The 22,290-nt window shown below is 42.2% G+C and overlaps 36 non-coding genes and 1 pseudogene across 36 annotated transcripts; all 37 read right to left on the reverse strand.

The window, feature by feature from the left end:
* Nucleotides 1–3,984: 3,984 nt before the first annotated feature.
* Nucleotides 3,985–4,103, reverse strand: LOC115921922. The gene has a single exon (XR_004063189.1). It is a non-coding gene; the product is annotated as a 5S ribosomal RNA (ribosomal RNA).
* A 380-nt stretch (nucleotides 4,104–4,483) lies between these two features.
* On the reverse strand, nucleotides 4,484–4,602 carry LOC115921923. The gene has a single exon (XR_004063190.1). It is a non-coding gene; the product is annotated as a 5S ribosomal RNA (ribosomal RNA).
* Nucleotides 4,603–4,981: 379 nt separating this feature from the next.
* Nucleotides 4,982–5,100, reverse strand: LOC115921924. The gene has a single exon (XR_004063191.1). It is a non-coding gene; the product is annotated as a 5S ribosomal RNA (ribosomal RNA).
* A 379-nt stretch (nucleotides 5,101–5,479) lies between these two features.
* On the reverse strand, nucleotides 5,480–5,598 carry LOC115921925. Its single transcript, XR_004063192.1, has one exon. It is a non-coding gene; the product is annotated as a 5S ribosomal RNA (ribosomal RNA).
* A 378-nt stretch (nucleotides 5,599–5,976) lies between these two features.
* Nucleotides 5,977–6,095, reverse strand: LOC115921926. Its single transcript, XR_004063193.1, has one exon. It is a non-coding gene; the product is annotated as a 5S ribosomal RNA (ribosomal RNA).
* A 378-nt stretch (nucleotides 6,096–6,473) lies between these two features.
* LOC115921928 lies at nucleotides 6,474–6,592 on the reverse strand. The gene has a single exon (XR_004063195.1). It is a non-coding gene; the product is annotated as a 5S ribosomal RNA (ribosomal RNA).
* Nucleotides 6,593–6,971: 379 nt separating this feature from the next.
* Nucleotides 6,972–7,090, reverse strand: LOC115921929. Its single transcript, XR_004063196.1, has one exon. It is a non-coding gene; the product is annotated as a 5S ribosomal RNA (ribosomal RNA).
* Nucleotides 7,091–7,469: 379 nt separating this feature from the next.
* LOC115921930 lies at nucleotides 7,470–7,588 on the reverse strand. Its single transcript, XR_004063197.1, has one exon. It is a non-coding gene; the product is annotated as a 5S ribosomal RNA (ribosomal RNA).
* Nucleotides 7,589–7,968: 380 nt separating this feature from the next.
* Nucleotides 7,969–8,087, reverse strand: LOC115921931. The gene has a single exon (XR_004063198.1). It is a non-coding gene; the product is annotated as a 5S ribosomal RNA (ribosomal RNA).
* Nucleotides 8,088–8,468: 381 nt separating this feature from the next.
* On the reverse strand, nucleotides 8,469–8,587 carry LOC115921932. Its single transcript, XR_004063199.1, has one exon. It is a non-coding gene; the product is annotated as a 5S ribosomal RNA (ribosomal RNA).
* Nucleotides 8,588–8,967: 380 nt separating this feature from the next.
* LOC115921933 lies at nucleotides 8,968–9,086 on the reverse strand. Its single transcript, XR_004063200.1, has one exon. It is a non-coding gene; the product is annotated as a 5S ribosomal RNA (ribosomal RNA).
* A 378-nt stretch (nucleotides 9,087–9,464) lies between these two features.
* On the reverse strand, nucleotides 9,465–9,582 carry LOC115922007. The gene has a single exon (XR_004063270.1). It is a non-coding gene; the product is annotated as a 5S ribosomal RNA (ribosomal RNA).
* Nucleotides 9,583–9,962: 380 nt separating this feature from the next.
* Nucleotides 9,963–10,080, reverse strand: LOC115922003. The gene has a single exon (XR_004063268.1). It is a non-coding gene; the product is annotated as a 5S ribosomal RNA (ribosomal RNA).
* Nucleotides 10,081–10,460: 380 nt separating this feature from the next.
* On the reverse strand, nucleotides 10,461–10,579 carry LOC115921934. The gene has a single exon (XR_004063201.1). It is a non-coding gene; the product is annotated as a 5S ribosomal RNA (ribosomal RNA).
* A 379-nt stretch (nucleotides 10,580–10,958) lies between these two features.
* On the reverse strand, nucleotides 10,959–11,077 carry LOC115921935. The gene has a single exon (XR_004063202.1). It is a non-coding gene; the product is annotated as a 5S ribosomal RNA (ribosomal RNA).
* A 380-nt stretch (nucleotides 11,078–11,457) lies between these two features.
* LOC115921936 lies at nucleotides 11,458–11,576 on the reverse strand. The gene has a single exon (XR_004063203.1). It is a non-coding gene; the product is annotated as a 5S ribosomal RNA (ribosomal RNA).
* A 381-nt stretch (nucleotides 11,577–11,957) lies between these two features.
* LOC115921937 lies at nucleotides 11,958–12,076 on the reverse strand. Its single transcript, XR_004063204.1, has one exon. It is a non-coding gene; the product is annotated as a 5S ribosomal RNA (ribosomal RNA).
* A 379-nt stretch (nucleotides 12,077–12,455) lies between these two features.
* On the reverse strand, nucleotides 12,456–12,574 carry LOC115921939. Its single transcript, XR_004063206.1, has one exon. It is a non-coding gene; the product is annotated as a 5S ribosomal RNA (ribosomal RNA).
* A 380-nt stretch (nucleotides 12,575–12,954) lies between these two features.
* Nucleotides 12,955–13,073, reverse strand: LOC115921940. The gene has a single exon (XR_004063207.1). It is a non-coding gene; the product is annotated as a 5S ribosomal RNA (ribosomal RNA).
* A 382-nt stretch (nucleotides 13,074–13,455) lies between these two features.
* Nucleotides 13,456–13,574, reverse strand: LOC115921941. Its single transcript, XR_004063208.1, has one exon. It is a non-coding gene; the product is annotated as a 5S ribosomal RNA (ribosomal RNA).
* A 380-nt stretch (nucleotides 13,575–13,954) lies between these two features.
* LOC115921942 lies at nucleotides 13,955–14,073 on the reverse strand. Its single transcript, XR_004063209.1, has one exon. It is a non-coding gene; the product is annotated as a 5S ribosomal RNA (ribosomal RNA).
* Nucleotides 14,074–14,454: 381 nt separating this feature from the next.
* On the reverse strand, nucleotides 14,455–14,573 carry LOC115921943. The gene has a single exon (XR_004063210.1). It is a non-coding gene; the product is annotated as a 5S ribosomal RNA (ribosomal RNA).
* Nucleotides 14,574–14,953: 380 nt separating this feature from the next.
* On the reverse strand, nucleotides 14,954–15,072 carry LOC115921944. The gene has a single exon (XR_004063211.1). It is a non-coding gene; the product is annotated as a 5S ribosomal RNA (ribosomal RNA).
* Nucleotides 15,073–15,452: 380 nt separating this feature from the next.
* Nucleotides 15,453–15,571, reverse strand: LOC115921945. Its single transcript, XR_004063212.1, has one exon. It is a non-coding gene; the product is annotated as a 5S ribosomal RNA (ribosomal RNA).
* A 382-nt stretch (nucleotides 15,572–15,953) lies between these two features.
* LOC115921946 lies at nucleotides 15,954–16,072 on the reverse strand. Its single transcript, XR_004063213.1, has one exon. It is a non-coding gene; the product is annotated as a 5S ribosomal RNA (ribosomal RNA).
* Nucleotides 16,073–16,454: 382 nt separating this feature from the next.
* Nucleotides 16,455–16,573, reverse strand: LOC115921947. The gene has a single exon (XR_004063214.1). It is a non-coding gene; the product is annotated as a 5S ribosomal RNA (ribosomal RNA).
* A 380-nt stretch (nucleotides 16,574–16,953) lies between these two features.
* On the reverse strand, nucleotides 16,954–17,072 carry LOC115921948. The gene has a single exon (XR_004063215.1). It is a non-coding gene; the product is annotated as a 5S ribosomal RNA (ribosomal RNA).
* A 380-nt stretch (nucleotides 17,073–17,452) lies between these two features.
* On the reverse strand, nucleotides 17,453–17,571 carry LOC115921950. The gene has a single exon (XR_004063217.1). It is a non-coding gene; the product is annotated as a 5S ribosomal RNA (ribosomal RNA).
* Nucleotides 17,572–17,949: 378 nt separating this feature from the next.
* Nucleotides 17,950–18,068, reverse strand: LOC115921951. Its single transcript, XR_004063218.1, has one exon. It is a non-coding gene; the product is annotated as a 5S ribosomal RNA (ribosomal RNA).
* Nucleotides 18,069–18,448: 380 nt separating this feature from the next.
* LOC115921952 lies at nucleotides 18,449–18,567 on the reverse strand. The gene has a single exon (XR_004063219.1). It is a non-coding gene; the product is annotated as a 5S ribosomal RNA (ribosomal RNA).
* Nucleotides 18,568–18,947: 380 nt separating this feature from the next.
* LOC115921953 lies at nucleotides 18,948–19,066 on the reverse strand. Its single transcript, XR_004063220.1, has one exon. It is a non-coding gene; the product is annotated as a 5S ribosomal RNA (ribosomal RNA).
* A 380-nt stretch (nucleotides 19,067–19,446) lies between these two features.
* Nucleotides 19,447–19,565, reverse strand: LOC115921954. Its single transcript, XR_004063221.1, has one exon. It is a non-coding gene; the product is annotated as a 5S ribosomal RNA (ribosomal RNA).
* Nucleotides 19,566–19,945: 380 nt separating this feature from the next.
* On the reverse strand, nucleotides 19,946–20,064 carry LOC115921955. The gene has a single exon (XR_004063222.1). It is a non-coding gene; the product is annotated as a 5S ribosomal RNA (ribosomal RNA).
* Nucleotides 20,065–20,443: 379 nt separating this feature from the next.
* LOC115921957 lies at nucleotides 20,444–20,562 on the reverse strand. The gene has a single exon (XR_004063223.1). It is a non-coding gene; the product is annotated as a 5S ribosomal RNA (ribosomal RNA).
* A 379-nt stretch (nucleotides 20,563–20,941) lies between these two features.
* LOC115921958 lies at nucleotides 20,942–21,060 on the reverse strand. The gene has a single exon (XR_004063224.1). It is a non-coding gene; the product is annotated as a 5S ribosomal RNA (ribosomal RNA).
* Nucleotides 21,061–21,440: 380 nt separating this feature from the next.
* Nucleotides 21,441–21,559, reverse strand: LOC115921959. The gene has a single exon (XR_004063225.1). It is a non-coding gene; the product is annotated as a 5S ribosomal RNA (ribosomal RNA).
* A 380-nt stretch (nucleotides 21,560–21,939) lies between these two features.
* On the reverse strand, nucleotides 21,940–22,064 carry LOC115922005 (annotated as a pseudogene).
* Nucleotides 22,065–22,290: the final 226 nt, after the last annotated feature.

Genomic DNA, 22,290 nt, shown 5'->3' on the forward strand with positions numbered 1-22,290 from the left:
TTGAAGAGTTGAAAAGAAGATTGATTACTGCACCTATTCTGGATACCCGAATACGGAAGGTGCATTCATTCTTGACACAGACGCCAGTAAGGATGGGATTGGAGGAGTGTTGTCACAAGTACAAGATGGAAAGGAAAGAGTAATTGCTTATGGAAGTAAAGTGCTAAGTAAGGCAGAACGGAACTACTGCGTTACAAGAGGGAACTACTTGCAGTTGTCGTTTACTTGAAGCATTTCAGACAATATCTCTACGGTCGACATGTAACGGTGAGAACGGATCACGGAGCTTTAAGGTGGCTAACGAATTTCAAAAACCCTGAAGGACAGCTGGCAAGATGGCTTGAGGTCATCGCAGCTTATGATATAGAGATCATTCACAGGGCTGGTAGAAGTCATGGAAATGCAGATGCATTGTCGAGAAGACCATGTGGCCAGTGTGGAAGAGGACTGGAGTGCGAGTTCAAGGAAGAAACAGCCAAAGCACGTGTAATAATGATGACAAATGAGAAGAGACTGTCTGAGATGAGGAAAGATCAACTAGACGACCCAAATATAAAGCCTGTGCTAGAGGCTATGGAAATGAAGACCAGACCACCAAAGGAAGAAGTTTCCGCAATGTCTAAGAAAGTTAAAGTCTTGTTAGAGCATTGGGAACAACTTGAAATTAGAGACGGAATACTCTACCGTAGATGGGAATCTATAGATGGCAAAGAAGTGAAATGGCGACTAGTATTACCTGGAAGGAAAATAGATGAAGTTTTGAAAGAACTTCATGGTAGTGTTTTAGCTGGTCATTTGGGAGCAACTAAGACACTGAAGGGTAGTCAGATGAGATACTACTGGGTAGGAATGAAGGCAGATGTGAGGTCTTTCATCCGTAAATGTGAATCTTGTGCTCGACGGAAGTCAGCTGGTAAGAAGAGGCGAGCACCTCTACAGCAGAGAAGAAGTGGAAGTCCGATGGAACGGATCGCTCTTGATATACTAGGACCTTTGCCAGAAACGAATGACGGAAATAAGTACATAATGGTAGTAGCTGATTACTACACTAAGTTCGTAGAAGCTTATCCCATACCTAATGAGAAAGCAAATACTGTGGCACCCAAACTAGTTGAAGAGTTTATATGTAGATACGGGGTTCCAACTGAGATTCACACAGACCAAGGAAGGAACTTTGAGTCACAGTTGTTCAAAGAAGTTTGCCAGATCTTGGGAATAAGAAGACAAGGACGACGGCATATAACCCTAAATCAGACGGAATGATTGAACGCTTCAACAGAACATTGCTCGATATGCTTGTCACGCTAATAGAGCCTGGAAAGAATCAGCGAGATTGGGACAAGTATGTACATATAGCTACAACGGCATACAGAAGTTCAGTTCATGAGACAATAGGAGAAACGCCAAACATGATGATGTTCGGAAGAGAACTGAAAATGCTTTCAGATCAGTACATGATCCAACCAGATATGGAAGTTGGAACAGACTACGTCGAGGAACTACGAGACAGGATGGATAAAGTCTATACAAGGATTACTGAGCACAGTCAGAAGAATCTCCGAAGACAGAAGAGAAACTACGACAAGAAGATTACTGGAAGTAGTTACGAAGAAGGAAATTTCGTTTGGTTACGAAATAATCAGAGACACAAAGGCATCAGTCCCAAACTAAGTTACAGATGGAATGGCCCATTCAAGATTAAGACGAAGTTGTCTGATGTGACATACAGAATCCAAAAGAGTCCTGGAACCAAGATGAAGGTTGTACACTTTGACCGTTTGAAACCATGTGAAGGAGACGAGCCTAAGGAATGGAAGACGGCTCATACTAGACGGGAGATGCTGGAAATAATGCCAGAGAGATGGAGTCCAACTCTGAAGAGGTTGATCAAGATTCAACGCCTGACGTGACTGTAAATAGAAGACAAGAAGATACTCGACGCTATCCACTGAGGAATAGAAGATCCGCACATTTCTTTTATTAGAAATGGTTTTGTGGAAATAAAGTTTAGAATAATATTTGTTTTACTTTGGATCTGTTTCCTTCTCCTCTTTCCTTCTCTATAACTTTCTATCTCACTTCTTTCTTTCTTCTATTCAACTCTGTTTTCTCATCTATATCTCTTTCTTATACAGATTCCATTACTTGTATTGTATATAAATGAACATTATTGACATTGTAACGCCACTGAGTAGATTTAAGAATTAGAATTTATTTGTAATAGGTAATCTAGGGCGATGAAAATTTAAGAATATAAGTGCACGTTCCATGTTGCATAGGAACAAAGAATTGACAAGTTTTGGAAGAAAAGCAGATGTCTTATGTTGTAGATGTATATTTGATTGATGCTGGTGTTGATAGAGAGATTGTGATGTAACAGAGAAGGAGAAGAAAAGTGGGCAAAATAAGACAAGTGTTTTCTTCCAAATGTCACCTACCTTATTGGTAATATTGAGTGAAGTTATTGTTGTTTTTGTATATACTTGCAATCGAAATTAGACAAGGTTGCATCGTAACAAGTTATCGCCCAGGAAAACCTAATGTCTTAAATGCGAGGACGCATTTTGTAAGGAGGAGGGCTGTGTAACGATCCGCTCCGCGGTCGTGACGTAACAAAGAGGCCTAACTGAAATGATTGTTGTTTTCAAGCGCGTCATCATACACCGACGCACAATGTTTACGTTAATAATTTGCATACGAGCGATTGACATTTGGATCCATTATTGAGATGCTTTAAGATGTTATACTGTAATTGTTTATCAATCTATCACATGAATTTGGATGGAAAGTTGTTTAGACAATGTAACTTGTTAATATTTACTGCAACTATGTCATTCAGAGTGTTGTATATAATTAATGGGAAAATAAGAGATTTACTTAGATATTTTGCTCTGAACTAGCACAGTCTTCATGTTAAGTCCATTTTCGCTGCGCGTGTGCTTTCCAAGATCGCTTAGCGCATCGATTTCCCCACGTCCGCATTATGCCTTTATAACCCGTAACATTTCTGAAACGCGAGGAGAGGGAATTAGACGCTCGTCGGAATCAGAACTATTTAGTCTCTCCCTGGAAATCCCCCCCCCCCCCCCCCCCCCACCTAAGGACTTGTCTTGGAATTGGGCGCTCGTCGGAACTGGTACCACACATAAGATCTCTCTCCCTCCCTGGAATATAAAGGTACACAAGGAAGTCTACGCTGGAATTAAGATGCTGGAATTAATGAACCACTATAATTAAGATGCAGGAATATTCTAAGTCCACCTCTCCCCCTATGACGCTATGGAATTAAACAAAGAGGAAAACTCCCAAGTCCCATAAATCCCAATGAATCATTGCCTTTACTTTATTACATGTATCCGAATATAATAACGACAATCGTATAAATTTCATTAAGTATAACTATGAGCACAAGGTATTTGTGACAGTGGTGATATAAAGATGTAAATATTTGAAGTACATGCATTAATAAAAATTGACCATTTTCTTTTGTCTTGAAACTGAAATTATGAGTCTATAAACACTTTGTCTTTCTTCTTGACTGGTACTCCTTCATAGTCGTATATTTCGACGAAACGAACGTAAATAAGTATTGTAGCTTCCCCCGTCTTTCCTCAAATAAAAGATAAGATCTAATTACTCTAACCGCTCGGACATTATAAATAATGTCGGCTGACGAATATCCTGACAGATATAAAGAATCAGTTTCCCCAGCTGGGAAAGAGAATAATCCCGACGTAGAGGTCGAGGTTGGAGACGGAGGCGGGGGCGGCCGCCACAATATGTTCATTCAGGGCCCCATGGAAGACCACTACTTGTTGGTGAATGGGCTACGTACCCTGCCAAAAGATTAGAAACAAATAAATAAATAAATTTAAAAAGAAACCCCCCAAAACAGAGGGAAAGGGAAGGTAAGAGGAGGGTTTCAGCATGTCAAGGGCGTCACCTCAAGCAAAAACAATTCCCAAAAAAAAAAATTAAAAAAAATGCCTACAACACCCGGTATTCCCAGGCGGTCTCCCATCCAAGTACTAACCAGGCCCTACGCTGCTTGACTTCGGTGATCGGACGAGAACCGGTATATTCAGCATGGTATGGTCGTAGGCGAAAGACATCATCGTTCAACCTATTTGAAGTTAAAGACTGACGTCATCATTGAGCATGCGCACAAAGTGCGCTTTATTGACCAGTGTCAATGTTACGTCATGGCCCGTGTCTTGGAAACGGTTGAGGGTTATTTTTGTTACTGTTCTGCATAAATGTTATAAACGATGTAAATATGTTCATTCAGGGCCCCATGGAAGACCACTACTTGTTGGTGAATGGGCTACGTACCCTGCCAAAAGATTAGAAACAAATAAATAAATAAATTTAAAAAGAAACCCCCCAAAAACAGAGGGAAAGGGAAGGTAAGAGGAGGGTTTCAGCATGTCAAGGGCGTCACCTCAAGCAAAAACAATTCCCCAAAAAAAAAAATTAAAAAAAATGCCTACAACACCCGGTATTCCCAGGCGGTCTCCCATCCAAGTACTAACCAGGCCCTACGCTGCTTGACTTCGGTGATCGGACGAGAACCGGTATATTCAGCATGGTATGGTCGTAGGCGAAAGACATCATCGTTCAACCTATTTGAAGTTAAAGACTGACGTCATCATTGAGCATGCGCACAAAGTGCGCTTTATTGACCAGTGTCAATGTTACGTCATGGCCCGTGTCTTGGAAACGGTTGAGGGTTATTTTTGTTACTGTTCTGCATAAATGTTATAAACGATGTAAATATGTTCATTCAGGGCCCCATGGAAGACCACTACTTGTTGGTGAATGGGCTACGTACCCTGCCAAAAGATTAGAAACAAATAAATAAATAAATTTAAAAGAAACCCCCCAAAAACAGAGGGAAAGGGAAGGTAAGAGGAGGGTTTCAGCATGTCAAGGGCGTCACCTCAAGCAAAAACAATTCCCCAAAAAAAAAAATTAAAAAAAATGCCTACAACACCCGGTATTCCCAGGCGGTCTCCCATCCAAGTACTAACCAGGCCCTACGCTGCTTGACTTCGGTGATCGGACGAGAACCGGTATATTCAGCATGGTATGGTCGTAGGCGAAAGACATCATCGTTCAACCTATTTGAAGTTAAAGACTGACGTCATCATTGAGCATGCGCACAAAGTGCGCTTTATTGACCAGTGTCAATGTTACGTCATGGCCCGTGTCTTGGAAACGGTTGAGGGTTATTTTTGTTACTGTTCTGCATAAATGTTATAAACGATGTAAATATGTTCATTCAGGGCCCCATGGAAGACGACTACTTGTTGGTGAATGGGCTACGTACCCTGCCAAAAGATTAGAAACAAATAAATAAATAAATTTAAAAAGAAACCCCCCAAAAACAGAGGGAAAGGGAAGGTAAGAGGAGGGTTTCAGCATGTCAAGGGCGTCACCTCAAGCAAAAACAATTCCCCAAAAAAAAAAATTAAAAAAATGCCTACAACACCCGGTATTCCCAGGCGGTCTCCCATCCAAGTACTAACCAGGCCCTACGCTGCTTGACTTCGGTGATCGGACGAGAACCGGTATATTCAGCATGGTATGGTCGTAGGCGAAAGACATCATCGTTCAACCTATTTGAAGTTAAAGACTGACGTCATCATTGAGCATGCGCACAAAGTGCGCTTTATTGACCAGTGTCAATGTTACGTCATGGCCCGTGTCTTGGAAACGGTTGAGGTTATTTTTGTTACTGTTCTGCATAAATGTTATAAACGATGTAAATATGTTCATTCAGGGCCCCATGGAAGACCACTACTTGTTGGTGAATGGGCTACGTACCCTGCCAAAAGATTAGAAACAAATAAATAAATAAATTTAAAAAGAAACCCCCAAAAACAGAGGGAAAGGGAAGGTAAGAGGAGGGTTTCAGCATGTCAAGGGCGTCACCTCAAGCAAAAACAATTCCCCAAAAAAAAAAATTAAAAAAAATGCCTACAACACCCGGTATTCCCAGGCGGTCTCCCATCCAAGTACTAACCAGGCCCTACGCTGCTTGACTTCGGTGATCGGACGAGAACCGGTATATTCAGCATGGTATGGTCGTAGGCGAAAGACATCATCGTTCAACCTATTTGAAGTTAAAGACTGACGTCATCATTGAGCATGCGCACAAAGTGCGCTTTATTGACCAGTGTCAATGTTACGTCATGGCCCGTGTCTTGGAAACGGTTGAGGGTTATTTTTGTTACTGTTCTGCATAAATGTTATAAACGATGTAAATATGTTCATTCAGGGCCCCATGGAAGACCACTACTTGTTGGTGAATGGGCTACGTACCCTGCCAAAAGATTAGAAACAAATAAATAAATAAATTTAAAAAGAAACCCCCAAAAACAGAGGGAAAGGGAAGGTAAGAGGAGGGTTTCAGCATGTCAAGGGCGTCACCTCAAGCAAAAACAATTCCCCAAAAAAAAAATTAAAAAAAATGCCTACAACACCCGGTATTCCCAGGCGGTCTCCCATCCAAGTACTAACCAGGCCCTACGCTGCTTGACTTCGGTGATCGGACGAGAACCGGTATATTCAGCATGGTATGGTCGTAGGCGAAAGACATCATCGTTCAACCTATTTGAAGTTAAAGACTGACGTCATCATTGAGCATGCGCACAAAGTGCGCTTTATTGACCAGTGTCAATGTTACGTCATGGCCCGTGTCTTGGAAACGGTTGAGGGTTATTTTTGTTACTGTTCTGCATAAATGTTATAAACGATGTAAATATGTTCATTCAGGCCCCATGGAAGACCACTACTTGTTGGTGAATGGGCTACGTACCCTGCCAAAAGATTAGAAACAAATAAATAAATAAATTTAAAAAGAAACCCCCCAAAAACAGAGGGAAAGGGAAGGTAAGAGGAGGGTTTCAGCATGTCAAGGGCGTCACCTCAAGCAAAAACAATTCCCCAAAAAAATAAATTAAAAAAAATGCCTACAACACCCGGTATTCCCAGGCGGTCTCCCATCCAAGTACTAACCAGGCCCTACGCTGCTTGACTTCGGTGATCGGACGAGAACCGGTATATTCAGCATGGTATGGTCGTAGGCGAAAGACATCATCGTTCAACCTATTTGAAGTTAAAGACTGACGTCATCATTGAGCATGCGCACAAAGTGCGCTTTATTGACCAGTGTCAATGTTACGTCATGGCCCGTGTCTTGGAAACGGTTGAGGGTTATTTTTGTTACTGTTCTGCATAAATGTTATAAACGATGTAAATATGTTCATTCAGGGCCCCATGGAAGACCACTACTTGTTGGTGAATGGGCTACGTACCCTGCCAAAAGATTAGAAACAAATAAATAAATAAATTTAAAAAGAAACCCCCAAAAACAGAGGGAAAGGGAAGGTAAGAGGAGGGTTTCAGCATGTCAAGGGCGTCACCTCAAGCAAAAACAATTCCCCAAAAAAAAAAATTAAAAAAAATGCCTACAACACCCGGTATTCCCAGGCGGTCTCCCATCCAAGTACTAACCAGGCCCTACGCTGCTTGACTTCGGTGATCGGACGAGAACCGGTATATTCAGCATGGTATGGTCGTAGGCGAAAGACATCATCGTTCAACCTATTTGAAGTTAAAGACTGACGTCATCATTGAGCATGCGCACAAAGTGCGCTTTATTGACCAGTGTCAATGTTACGTCATGGCCCGTGTCTTGGAAACGGTTGAGGGTTATTTTTGTTACTGTTCTGCATAAATGTTATAAACGATGTAAATATGTTCATTCAGGGCCCCATGGAAGACGACTACTTGTTGGTGAATGGGCTACGTACCCTGCCAAAAGATTAGAAACAAATAAATAAATAAATTTAAAAAGAAACCCCCCAAAAACAGAGGGAAAGGGAAGGTAAGAGGAGGGTTTCAGCATGTCAAGGGCGTCACCTCAAGCAAAAACAATTCCCCAAAAAAAAAAATTAAAAAAAATGCCTACAACACCCGGTATTCCCAGGCGGTCTCCCATCCAAGTACTAACCAGGCCCTACGCTGCTTGACTTCGGTGATCGGACGAGAACCGGTATATTCAGCATGGTATGGTCGTAGGCGAAAGACATCATCGTTCAACCTATTTGAAGTTAAAGACTGACGTCATCATTGAGCATGCGCACAAAGTGCGCTTTATTGACCAGTGTCAATGTTACGTCATGGCCCGTGTCTTGGAAACGGTTGAGGGTTATTTTTGTTACTGTTCTGCATAAATGTTATAAACGATGTAAATATGTTCATTCAGGGCCCCATGGAAGACCACTACTTGTTGGTGAATGGGCTACGTACCCTGCCAAAAGATTAGAAACAAATAAATAAATAAATTTAAAAAGAAACCCCCCAAAAACAGAGGGAAAGGGAAGGTAAGAGGAGGGTTTCAGCATGTCAAGGGCGTCACCTCAAGCAAAAACAATTCCCCAAAAAAAAAAAATTAAAAAAAATGCCTACAACACCCGGTATTCCCAGGCGGTCTCCCATCCAAGTACTAACCAGGCCCTACGCTGCTTGACTTCGGTGATCGGACGAGAACCGGTATATTCAGCATGGTATGGTCGTAGGCGAAAGACATCATCGTTCAACCTATTTGAAGTTAAAGACTGACGTCATCATTGAGCATGCGCACAAAGTGCGCTTTATTGACCAGTGTCAATGTTACGTCATGGCCCGTGTCTTGGAAACGGTTGAGGGTTATTTTTGTTACTGTTCTGCATAAATGTTATAAACGATGTAAATATGTTCATTCAGGGCCCCATGGAAGACCACTACTTGTTGGTGAATGGGCTACGTACCCTGCCAAAAGATTAGAAACAAATAAATAAATAAATTTAAAAAGAAACCCCCCAAAAACAGAGGGAAAGGGAAGGTAAGAGGAGGGTTTCAGCATGTCAAGGGCGTCACCTCAAGCAAAAACAATTCCCCAAAAAAAAAAATTAAAAAAAATGCCTACAACACCCGGTATTCCCAGGCGGTCTCCCATCCAAGTACTAACCAGGCCCTACGCTGCTTGACTTCGGTGATCGGACGAGAACCGGTATATTCAGCATGGTATGGTCGTAGGCGAAAGACATCATCGTTCAACCTATTTGAAGTTAAAGACTGACGTCATCATTGAGCATGCGCACAAAGTGCGCTTTATTGACCAGTGTCAATGTTACGTCATGGCCCGTGTCTTGGAAACGGTTGAGGGTTATTTTTGTTACTGTTCTGCATAAATGTTATAAACGATGTAAATATGTTCATTCAGGGCCCCATGGAAGACCACTACTTGTTGGTGAATGGGCTACGTACCCTGCCAAAAGATTAGAAACAAATAAATAAATAAATTTAAAAAGAAACCCCCAAAAACAGAGGGAAAGGGAGGTAAGAGGAGGTTTTCAGCATGTCAAGGGCGTCACCTCAAGCAAAAACAATTCCCCAAAAAAAAAAAATTAAAAAAATGCCTACACACACGGTATTCCCAGGCGGTCTCCCATCCAAGTACTAACCAGGCCCTACGCTGCTTGACTTCGGTGATCGGACGAGAACCGGTATATTCAGCATGGTATGGTCGTAGGCGAAAGACATCATCGTTCAACCTATTTGAAGTTAAAGACTGACGTCATCATTGAGCATGCGCACAAAGTGCGCTTTATTGACCAGTGTCAATGTTACGTCATGGCCCGTGTCTTGGAAACGGTTGAGGGTTATTTTTGTTACTGTTCTGCATAAATGTTATAAACGATGTAAATATGTTCATTCAGGGCCCCATGGAAGACCACTACTTGTTGGTGAATGGGCTACGTACCCTGCCAAAAGATTAGAAACAAATAAATAAATAAATTTAAAAAGAAACCCCCCAAAAACAGAGGGAAAGGGAAGGTAAGAGGAGGGTTTCAGCATGTCAAGGGCGTCACCTCAAGCAAAAACAATTCCCCAAAAAAAAAAATTAAAAAAAATGCCTACAACACCCGGTATTCCCAGGCGGTCTCCATCCAAGTACTAACCAGGCCCTACGCTGCTTGACTTCGGTGATCGGACGAGAACCGGTATATTCAGCATGGTATGGTCGTAGGCGAAAGACATCATCGTTCAACCTATTTGAAGTTAAAGACTGACGTCATCATTGAGCATGCGCACAAAGTGCGCTTTATTGACCAGTGTCAATGTTACGTCATGGCCCGTGTCTTGGAAACGGTTGAGGGTTATTTTTGTTACTGTTCTGCATAAATGTTATAAACGATGTAAATATGTTCATTCAGGGCCCCATGGAAGACCACTACTTGTTGGTGAATGGGCTACGTACCCTGCCAAAAGATTAGAAACAAATAAATAAATAAATTTAAAAAGAAACCCCCCAAAAACAGAGGGAAAGGGAAGGTAAGAGGAGGGTTTCAGCATGTCAAGGGCGTCACCTCAAGCAAAAACAATTCCAAAAAAAAAAAAATTAAAAAAAATGCCTACAACACCCGGTATTCCCAGGCGGTCTCCCATCCAAGTACTAACCAGGCCCTACGCTGCTTGACTTCGGTGATCGGACGAGAACCGGTATATTCAGCATGGTATGGTCGTAGGCGAAAGACATCATCGTTCAACCTATTTGAAGTTAAAGACTGACGTCATCATTGAGCATGCGCACAAAGTGCGCTTTATTGACCAGTGTCAATGTTACGTCATGGCCCGTGTCTTGGAAACGGTTGAGGGTTATTTTTGTTACTGTTCTGCATAAATGTTATAAACGATGTAAATATGTTCATTCAGGGCCCCATGGAAGACCACTACTTGTTGGTGAATGGGCTACGTACCCTGCCAAAAGATTAGAAACAAATAAATAAATAAATTAAAAAAGAAACCCCCAAAAACAGAGGGAAAGGGAAGGTAAGAGGAGGGTTTCAGCATGTCAAGGGCGTCACCTCAAGCAAAAACAATTCCCAAAAAAAAAAAATTAAAAAAAATGCCTACAACACCCGGTATTCCCAGGCGGTCTCCCATCCAAGTACTAACCAGGCCCTACGCTGCTTGACTTCGGTGATCGGACGAGAACCGGTATATTCAGCATGGTATGGTCGTAGGCGAAAGACATCATCGTTCAACCTATTTGAAGTTAAAGACTGACGTCATCATTGAGCATGCGCACAAAGTGCGCTTTATTGACCAGTGTCAATGTTACGTCATGGCCCGTGTCTTGGAAACGGTTGAGGGTTATTTTTGTTACTGTTCTGCATAAATGTTATAAACGATGTAAATATGTTCATTCAGGGCCCCATGGAAGACCACTACTTGTTGGTGAATGGGCTACGTACCCTGCCAAAAGATTAGAAACAAATAAATAAATAAATTAAAAAAGAAACCCCCCAAAAACAGAGGGAAAGGGAAGGTAAGAGGAGGGTTTCAGCATGTCAAGGGCGTCACCTCAAGCAAAAACAATTCCAAAAAAAAAAAAATTAAAAAAAATGCCTACAACACCCGGTATTCCCAGGCGGTCTCCCATCCAAGTACTAACCAGGCCCTACGCTGCTTGACTTCGGTGATCGGACGAGAACCGGTATATTCAGCATGGTATGGTCGTAGGCGAAAGACATCATCGTTCAACCTATTTGAAGTTAAAGACTGACGTCATCATTGAGCATGCGCACAAAGTGCGCTTTATTGACCAGTGTCAATGTTACGTCATGGCCCGTGTCTTGGAAACGGTTGAGGGTTATTTTTGTTACTGTTCTGCATAAATGTTATAAACGATGTAAATATGTTCATTCAGGGCCCCATGGAAGACCACTACTTGTTGGTGAATGGGCTACGTACCCTGCCAAAAGATTAGAAACAAATAAATAAATAAATTTAAAAAGAAACCCCCAAAAAACAGAGGGAAAGGGAAGGTAAGAGGAGGGTTTCAGCATGTCAAGGGCGTCACCTCAAGCAAAAACAATTCCCCAAAAAAAAAAAATTAAAAAAAATGCCTACAACACCCGGTATTCCCAGGCGGTCTCCCATCCAAGTACTAACCAGGCCCTACGCTGCTTGACTTCGGTGATCGGACGAGAACCGGTATATTCAGCATGGTATGGTCGTAGGCGAAAGACATCATCGTTCAACCTATTTGAAGTTAAAGACTGACGTCATCATTGAGCATGCGCACAAAGTGCGCTTTATTGACCAGTGTCAATGTTACGTCATGGCCCGTGTCTTGGAAACGGTTGAGGGTTATTTTTGTTACTGTTCTGCATAAATGTTATAAACGATGTAAATATGTTCATTCAGGGCCCCATGGAAGACCACTACTTGTTGGTGAATGGGCTACGTACCCTGCCAAAAGATTAGAAACAAATAAATAAATAAATTAAAAAGAAACCCCCAAAAAACAGAGGGAAAGGGAAGGTAAGAGGAGGGTTTCAGCATGTCAAGGGCGTCACCTCAAGCAAAAACAATTCCAAAAAAAAAAAAATTAAAAAAAATGCCTACAACACCCGGTATTCCCAGGCGGTCTCCCATCCAAGTACTAACCAGGCCCTACGCTGCTTGACTTCGGTGATCGGACGAGAACCGGTATATTCAGCATGGTATGGTCGTAGGCGAAAGACATCATCGTTCAACCTATTTGAAGTTAAAGACTGACGTCATCATTGAGCATGCGCACAAAGTGCGCTTTATTGACCAGTGTCAATGTTACGTCATGGCCCGTGTCTTGGAAACGGTTGAGGGTTATTTTTGTTACTGTTCTGCATAAATGTTATAAACGATGTAAATATGTTCATTCAGGGCCCCATGGAAGACCACTACTTGTTGGTGAATGGGCTACGTACCCTGCCAAAAGATTAGAAACAAATAAATAAATAAATTTAAAAAGAAACCCCCAAAAAACAGAGGGAAAGGGAAGGTAAGAGGAGGGTTTCAGCATGTCAAGGGCGTCACCTCAAGCAAAAACAATTCCCAAAAAAAAAAAATTAAAAAAAATGCCTACAACACCCGGTATTCCCAGGCGGTCTCCCATCCAAGTACTAACCAGGCCCTACGCTGCTTGACTTCGGTGATCGGACGAGAACCGGTATATTCAGCATGGTATGGTCGTAGGCGAAAGACATCATCGTTCAACCTATTTGAAGTTAAAGACTGACGTCATCATTGAGCATGCGCACAAAGTGCGCTTTATTGACCAGTGTCAATGTTACGTCATGGCCCGTGTCTTGGAAACGGTTGAGGGTTATTTTTGTTACTGTTCTGCATAAATGTTATAAACGATGTAAATATGTTCATTCAGGGCCCCATGGAAGACCACTACTTGTTGGTGAATGGGCTACGTACCCTGCCAAAAGATTAGAAACAAATAAATAAATAAATTTAAAAAGAAACCCCCCAAAAACAGAGGGAAAGGGAAGGTAAGAGGAGGGTTTCAGCATGTCAAGGGCGTCACCTCAAGCAAAAACAATTCCCAAAAAAAAAAAAATTAAAAAAAAATGCCTACAACACCCGGTATTCCCAGGCGGTCTCCCATCCAAGTACTAACCAGGCCCTACGCTGCTTGACTTCGGTGATCGGACGAGAACCGGTATATTCAGCATGGTATGGTCGTAGGCGAAAGACATCATCGTTCAACCTATTTGAAGTTAAAGACTGACGTCATCATTGAGCATGCGCACAAAGTGCGCTTTATTGACCAGTGTCAATGTTACGTCATGGCCCGTGTCTTGGAAACGGTTGAGGGTTATTTTTGTTACTGTTCTGCATAAATGTTATAAACGATGTAAATATGTTCATTCAGGGCCCCATGGAAGACCACTACTTGTTGGTGAATGGGCTACGTACCCTGCCAAAAGATTAGAAACAAATAAATAAATAAATTTAAAAAGAAACCCCCAAAAACAGAGGGAAAGGGAAGGTAAGAGGAGGGTTTCAGCATGTCAAGGGCGTCACCTCAAGCAAAAACAATTCCCCAAAAAAAAAAAATTAAAAAAAATGCCTACAACACCCGGTATTCCCAGGCGGTCTCCCATCCAAGTACTAACCAGGCCCTACGCTGCTTGACTTCGGTGATCGGACGAGAACCGGTATATTCAGCATGGTATGGTCGTAGGCGAAAGACATCATCGTTCAACCTATTTGAAGTTAAAGACTGACGTCATCATTGAGCATGCGCACAAAGTGCGCTTTATTGACCAGTGTCAATGTTACGTCATGGCCCGTGTCTTGGAAACGGTTGAGGGTTATTTTTGTTACTGTTCTGCATAAATGTTATAAACGATGTAAATATGTTCATTCAGGGCCCCATGGAAGACCACTACTTGTTGGTGAATGGGCTACGTACCCTGCCAAAAGATTAGAAACAAATAAATAAATAAATTAAAAAAGAAACCCCCAAAAAACAGAGGGAAAGGGAAGGTAAGAGGAGGGTTTCAGCATGTCAAGGGCGTCACCTCAAGCAAAAACAATTCCAAAAAAAAAAAAAATTAAAAAAAATGCCTACAACACCCGGTATTCCCAGGCGGTCTCCCATCCAAGTACTAACCAGGCCCTACGCTGCTTGACTTCGGTGATCGGACGAGAACCGGTATATTCAGCATGGTATGGTCGTAGGCGAAAGACATCATCGTTCAACCTATTTGAAGTTAAAGACTGACGTCATCATTGAGCATGCGCACAAAGTGCGCTTTATTGACCAGTGTCAATGTTACGTCATGGCCCGTGTCTTGGAAACGGTTGAGGGTTATTTTTGTTACTGTTCTGCATAAATGTTATAAACGATGTAAATATGTTCATTCAGGGCCCCATGGAAGACCACTACTTGTTGGTGAATGGGCTACGTACCCTGCCAAAAGATTAGAAACAAATAAATAAATAAATTAAAAAAGAAACCCCCAAAAAACAGAGGGAAAGGGAAGGTAAGAGGAGGGTTTCAGCATGTCAAGGGCGTCACCTCAAGCAAAAACAATTCCCAAAAAAAAAAAATTAAAAAAAATGCCTACAACACCCGGTATTCCCAGGCGGTCTCCCATCCAAGTACTAACCAGGCCCTACGCTGCTTGACTTCGGTGATCGGACGAGAACCGGTATATTCAGCATGGTATGGTCGTAGGCGAAAGACATCATCGTTCAACCTATTTGAAGTTAAAGACTGACGTCATCATTGAGCATGCGCACAAAGTGCGCTTTATTGACCAGTGTCAATGTTACGTCATGGCCCGTGTCTTGGAAACGGTTGAGGGTTATTTTTGTTACTGTTCTGCATAAATGTTATAAACGATGTAAATATGTTCATTCAGGGCCCCATGGAAGACCACTACTTGTTGGTGAATGGGCTACGTACCCTGCCAAAAGATTAGAAACAAATAAATAAATAAATTAAAAAAGAAACCCCCAAAAAACAGAGGGAAAGGGAAGGTAAGAGGAGGGTTTCAGCATGTCAAGGGCGTCACCTCAAGCAAAAACAATTCCCAAAAAAAAAAAATTAAAAAAAATGCCTACAACACCCGGTATTCCCAGGCGGTCTCCCATCCAAGTACTAACCAGGCCCTACGCTGCTTGACTTCGGTGATCGGACGAGAACCGGTATATTCAGCATGGTATGGTCGTAGGCGAAAGACATCATCGTTCAACCTATTTGAAGTTAAAGACTGACGTCATCATTGAGCATGCGCACAAAGTGCGCTTTATTGACCAGTGTCAATGTTACGTCATGGCCCGTGTCTTGGAAACGGTTGAGGGTTATTTTTGTTACTGTTCTGCATAAATGTTATAAACGATGTAAATATGTTCATTCAGGGCCCCATGGAAGACCACTACTTGTTGGTGAATGGGCTACGTACCCTGCCAAAAGATTAGAAACAAATAAATAAATAAATTAAAAAAGAAACCCCCAAAAAACAGAGGGAAAGGGAAGGTAAGAGGAGGGTTTCAGCATGTCAAGGGCGTCACCTCAAGCAAAAACAATTCCCAAAAAAAAAAAAAATTAAAAAAAATGCCTACAACACCCGGTATTCCCAGGCGGTCTCCCATCCAAGTACTAACCAGGCCCTACGCTGCTTGACTTCGGTGATCGGACGAGAACCGGTATATTCAGCATGGTATGGTCGTAGGCGAAAGACATCATCGTTCAACCTATTTGAAGTTAAAGACTGACGTCATCATTGAGCATGCGCACAAAGTGCGCTTTATTGACCAGTGTCAATGTTACGTCATGGCCCGTGTCTTGGAAACGGTTGAGGGTTATTTTTGTTACTGTTCTGCATAAATGTTATAAACGATGTAAATATGTTCATTCAGGGCCCCATGGAAGACCACTACTTGTTGGTGAATGGGCTACGTACCCTGCCAAAAGATTAGAAACAAATAAATAAATAAATTAAAAAAGAAACCCCCAAAAAACAGAGGGAAAGGGAAGGTAAGAGGAGGGTTTCAGCATGTCAAGGGCGTCACCTCAAGCAAAAACAATTCCAAAAAAAAAAAAAAATTAAAAAAAATGCCTACAACACCCGGTATTCCCAGGCGGTCTCCCATCCAAGTACTAACCAGGCCCTACGCTGCTTGACTTCGGTGATCGGACGAGAACCGGTATATTCAGCATGGTATGGTCGTAGGCGAAAGACATCATCGTTCAACCTATTTGAAGTTAAAGACTGACGTCATCATTGAGCATGCGCACAAAGTGCGCTTTATTGACCAGTGTCAATGTTACGTCATGGCCCGTGTCTTGGAAACGGTTGAGGGTTATTTTTGTTACTGTTCTGCATAAATGTTATAAACGATGTAAATATGTTCATTCAGGGCCCCATGGAAGACCACTACTTGTTGGTGAATGGGCTACGTACCCTGCCAAAAGATTAGAAACAAATAAATAAATAAATTAAAAAAGAAACCCCCAAAAAACAGAGGGAAAGGGAAGGTAAGAGGAGGGTTTCAGCATGTCAAGGGCGTCACCTCAAGCAAAAACAATTCCAAAAAAAAAAAAAATTAAAAAAATGCCTACAACACCCGGTATTCCCAGGCGGTCTCCCATCCAAGTACTAACCAGGCCCTACGCTGCTTGACTTCGGTGATCGGACGAGAACCGGTATATTCAGCATGGTATGGTCGTAGGCGAAAGACATCATCGTTCAACCTATTTGAAGTTAAAGACTGACGTCATCATTGAGCATGCGCACAAAGTGCGCTTTATTGACCAGTGTCAATGTTACGTCATGGCCCGTGTCTTGGAAACGGTTGAGGGTTATTTTTGTTACTGTTCTGCATAAATGTTATAAACGATGTAAATATGTTCATTCAGGGCCCCATGGAAGACCACTACTTGTTGGTGAATGGGCTACGTACCCTGCCAAAAGATTAGAAACAAATAAATAAATAAATTAAAAAAGAAACCCCCAAAAAACAGAGGGAAAGGGAAGGTAAGAGGAGGGTTTCAGCATGTCAAGGGCGTCACCTCAAGCAAAAACAATTCCCAAAAAAAAAAAATTAAAAAAAATGCCTACAACACCCGGTATTCCCAGGCGGTCTCCCATCCAAGTACTAACCAGGCCCTACGCTGCTTGACTTCGGTGATCGGACGAGAACCGGTATATTCAGCATGGTATGGTCGTAGGCGAAAGACATCATCGTTCAACCTATTTGAAGTTAAAGACTGACGTCATCATTGAGCATGCGCACAAAGTGCGCTTTATTGACCAGTGTCAATGTTACGTCATGGCCCGTGTCTTGGAAACGGTTGAGGGTTATTTTTGTTACTGTTCTGCATAAATGTTATAAACGATGTAAATATGTTCATTCAGGGCCCCATGGAAGACCACTACTTGTTGGTGAATGGGCTACGTACCCTGCCAAAAGATTAGAAACAAATAAATAAATAAATTAAAAAGAAACCCCCAAAAACAGAGGGAAAGGGAAGGTAAGAGGAGGGTTTCAGCATGTCAAGGGCGTCACCTCAAGCAAAAACAATTCCCAAAAAAAAAAAATTAAAAAAAATGCCTACAACACCCGGTATTCCCAGGCGGTCTCCCATCCAAGTACTAACCAGGCCCTACGCTGCTTGACTTCGGTGATCGGACGAGAACCGGTATATTCAGCATGGTATGGTCGTAGGCGAAAGACATCATCGTTCAACCTATTTGAAGTTAAAGACTGACGTCATCATTGAGCATGCGCACAAAGTGCGCTTTATTGACCAGTGTCAATGTTACGTCATGGCCCGTGTCTTGGAAACGGTTGAGGGTTATTTTTGTTACTGTTCTGCATAAATGTTATAAACGATGTAAATATGTTCATTCAGGGCCCCATGGAAGACCACTACTTGTTGGTGAATGGGCTACGTACCCTGCCAAAAGATTAGAAACAAATAAATAAATAAATTAAAAAAGAAACCCCCAAAAAACAGAGGGAAAGGGAAGGTAAGAGGAGGGTTTCAGCATGTCAAGGGCGTCACCTCAAGCAAAAACAATTCCAAAAAAAAAAAAATTAAAAAAAATGCCTACAACACCCGGTATTCCCAGGCGGTCTCCCATCCAAGTACTAACCAGGCCCTACGCTGCTTGACTTCGGTGATCGGACGAGAACCGGTATATTCAGCATGGTATGGTCGTAGGCGAAAGACATCATCGTTCAACCTATTTGAAGTTAAAGACTGACGTCATCATTGAGCATGCGCACAAAGTGCGCTTTATTGACCAGTGTCAATGTTACGTCATGGCCCGTGTCTTGGAAACGGTTGAGGGTTATTTTTGTTACTGTTCTGCATAAATGTTATAAACGATGTAAATATGTTCATTCAGGGCCCCATGGAAGACCACTACTTGTTGGTGAATGGGCTACGTACCCTGCCAAAAGATTAGAAACAAATAAATAAATAAATTAAAAAAGAAACCCCCAAAAAACAGAGGGAAAGGGAAGGTAAGAGGAGGGTTTCAGCATGTCAAGGGCGTCACCTCAAGCAAAAACAATTCCAAAAAAAAAAAAATTAAAAAAAATGCCTACAACACCCGGTATTCCCAGGCGGTCTCCCATCCAAGTACTAACCAGGCCCTACGCTGCTTGACTTCGGTGATCGGACGAGAACCGGTATATTCAGCATGGTATGGTCGTAGGCGAAAGACATCATCGTTCAACCTATTTGAAGTTAAAGACTGACGTCATCATTGAGCATGCGCACAAAGTGCGCTTTATTGACCAGTGTCAATGTTACGTCATGGCCCGTGTCTTGGAAACGGTTGAGGGTTATTTTTGTTACTGTTCTGCATAAATGTTATAAACGATGTAAATATGTTCATTCAGGGCCCCATGGAAGACCACTACTTGTTGGTGAATGGGCTACGTACCCTGCCAAAAGATTAGAAACAAATAAATAAATAAATTAAAAAAGAAACCCCCAAAAAACAGAGGGAAAGGGAAGGTAAGAGGAGGGTTTCAGCATGTCAAGGGCGTCACCTCAAGCAAAAACAATTCCAAAAAAAAAAAAATTAAAAAAAATGCCTACAACACCCGGTATTCCCAGGCGGTCTCCCATCCAAGTACTAACCAGGCCCTACGCTGCTTGACTTCGGTGATCGGACGAGAACCGGTATATTCAGCATGGTATGGTCGTAGGCGAAAGACATCATCGTTCAACCTATTTGAAGTTAAAGACTGACGTCATCATTGAGCATGCGCACAAAGTGCGCTTTATTGACCAGTGTCAATGTTACGTCATGGCCCGTGTCTTGGAAACGGTTGAGGGTTATTTTTGTTACTGTTCTGCATAAATGTTATAAACGATGTAAATATGTTCATTCAGGGCCCCATGGAAGACCACTACTTGTTGGTGAATGGGCTACGTACCCTGCCAAAAGATTAGAAACAAATAAATAAATAAATTAAAAAAGAAACCCCCAAAAAACAGAGGGAAAGGGAAGGTAAGAGGAGGGTTTCAGCATGTCAAGGGCGTCACCTCAAGCAAAAACAATTCCAAAAAAAAAAAAATTAAAAAAAATGCCTACAACACCCGGTATTCCCAGGCGGTCTCCCATCCAAGTACTAACCAGGCCCTACGCTGCTTGACTTCGGTGATCGGACGAGAACCGGTATATTCAGCATGGTATGGTCGTAGGCGAAAGACATCATCGTTCAACCTATTTGAAGTTAAAGACTGACGTCATCATTGAGCATGCGCACAAAGTGCGCTTTATTGACCAGTGTCAATGTTACGTCATGGCCCGTGTCTTGGAAACGGTTGAGGGTTATTTTTGTTACTGTTCTGCATAAATGTTATAAACGATGTAAATATGTTCATTCAGGGCCCCATGGAAGACCACTACTTGTTGGTGAATGGGCTACGTACCCTGCCAAAAGATTAGAAACAAATAAATAAATAAATTAAAAAGAAACCCCCAAAAACAGAGGGAAAGGGAAGGTAAGAGGAGGGTTTCAGCATGTCAAGGGCGTCACCTCAAGCAAAAACAATTCCAAAAAAAAAAAAAATTAAAAAAAATGCCTACAACACCCGGTATTCCCAGGCGGTCTCCCATCCAAGTACTAACCAGGCCCTACGCTGCTTGACTTCGGTGATCGGACGAGAACCGGTATATTCAGCATGGTATGGTCGTAGGCGAAAGACATCATCGTTCAACCTATTTGAAGTTAAAGACTGACGTCATCATTGAGCATGCGCACAAAGTGCGCTTTATTGACCAGTGTCAATGTTACGTCATGGCCCGTGTCTTGGAAACGGTTGAGGGTTATTTTTGTTACTGTTCTGCATAAATGTTATAAACGATGTAAATATGTTCATTCAGGGCCCCATGGAAGACCACTACTTGTTGGTGAATGGGCTACGTACCCTGCCAAAAGATTAGAAACAAATAAATAAATAAATTAAAAAGAAACCCCCAAAAACAGAGGGAAAGGGAAGGTAAGAGGAGGGTTTCAGCATGTCAAGGGCGTCACCTCAAGCAAAAACAATTCCCAAAAAAAAAAAAATTAAAAAAAATGCCTACAACACCCGGTATTCCCAGGCGGTCTCCCATCCAAGTACTAACCAGGCCCTACGCTGCTTGACTTCGGTGATCGGACGAGAACCGGTATATTCAGCATGGTATGGTCGTAGGCGAAAGACATCATCGTTCAACCTATTTGAAGTTAAAGACTGACGTCATCATTGAGCATGCGCACAAAGTGCGCTTTATTGACCAGTGTCAATGTTACGTCATGGCCCGTGTCTTGGAAACGGTTGAGGGTTATTTTTGTTACTGTTCTGCATAAATGTTATAAACGATGTAAATATGTTCATTCAGGGCCCCATGGAAGACCACTACTTGTTGGTGAATGGGCTACGTACCCTGCCAAAAGATTAGAAACAAATAAATAAATAAATTAAAAAAGAAACCCCCAAAAAACAGAGGGAAAGGGAAGGTAAGAGGAGGGTTTCAGCATGTCAAGGGCGTCACCTCAAGCAAAAACAATTCCAAAAAAAAAAAAATTAAAAAAAATGCCTACAACACCCGGTATTCCCAGGCGGTCTCCCATCCAAGTACTAACCAGGCCCTACGCTGCTTGACTTCGGTGATCGGACGAGAACCGGTATATTCAGCATGGTATGGTCGTAGGCGAAAGACATCATCGTTCAACCTATTTGAAGTTAAAGACTGACGTCATCATTGAGCATGCGCACAAAGTGCGCTTTATTGACCAGTGTCAATGTTACGTCATGGCCCGTGTCTTGGAAACGGTTGAGGGTTATTTTTGTTACTGTTCTGCATAAATGTTATAAACGATGTAAATATGTTCATTCAGGGCCCCATGGAAGACCACTACTTGTTGGTGAATGGGCTACGTACCCTGCCAAAAGATTAGAAACAAATAAATAAATAAATTAAAAAAGAAACCCCCAAAAAACAGAGGGAAAGGGAAGGTAAGAGGAGGGTTTCAGCATGTCAAGGGCGTCACCTCAAGCAAAAACAATTCCAAAAAAAAAAAAATTAAAAAAAATGCCTACAACACCCGGTATTCCCATTCCCAGGCGGTCTCCCATCCAAGTACTAACCAGGCCCTACGCTGCTTGACTTCGGTGATCGGACGAGAACCGGTATATTCAGCATGGTATGGTCGTAGGCGAAAGACATCATCGTTCAACCTATTTGAAGTTAAAGACTGACGTCATCATTGAGCATGCGCACAAAGTGCGCTTTATTGACCAGTGTCAATGTTACGTCATGGCCCGTGTCTTGGAAACGGTTGAGGGTTATTTTTGTTACTGTTCTGCATAAATGTTATAAACGATGTAAATATGTTCATTCAGGGCCCCATGGAAGACCACTACTTGTTGGTGAATGGGCTACG

This window comes from Strongylocentrotus purpuratus, unplaced genomic scaffold, assembly GCF_000002235.5.
Source record: "Strongylocentrotus purpuratus isolate Spur 01 unplaced genomic scaffold, Spur_5.0 spur5_scaffold_10, whole genome shotgun sequence".
Classification (NCBI taxonomy): domain Eukaryota; kingdom Metazoa; phylum Echinodermata; class Echinoidea; order Camarodonta; family Strongylocentrotidae; genus Strongylocentrotus; species Strongylocentrotus purpuratus.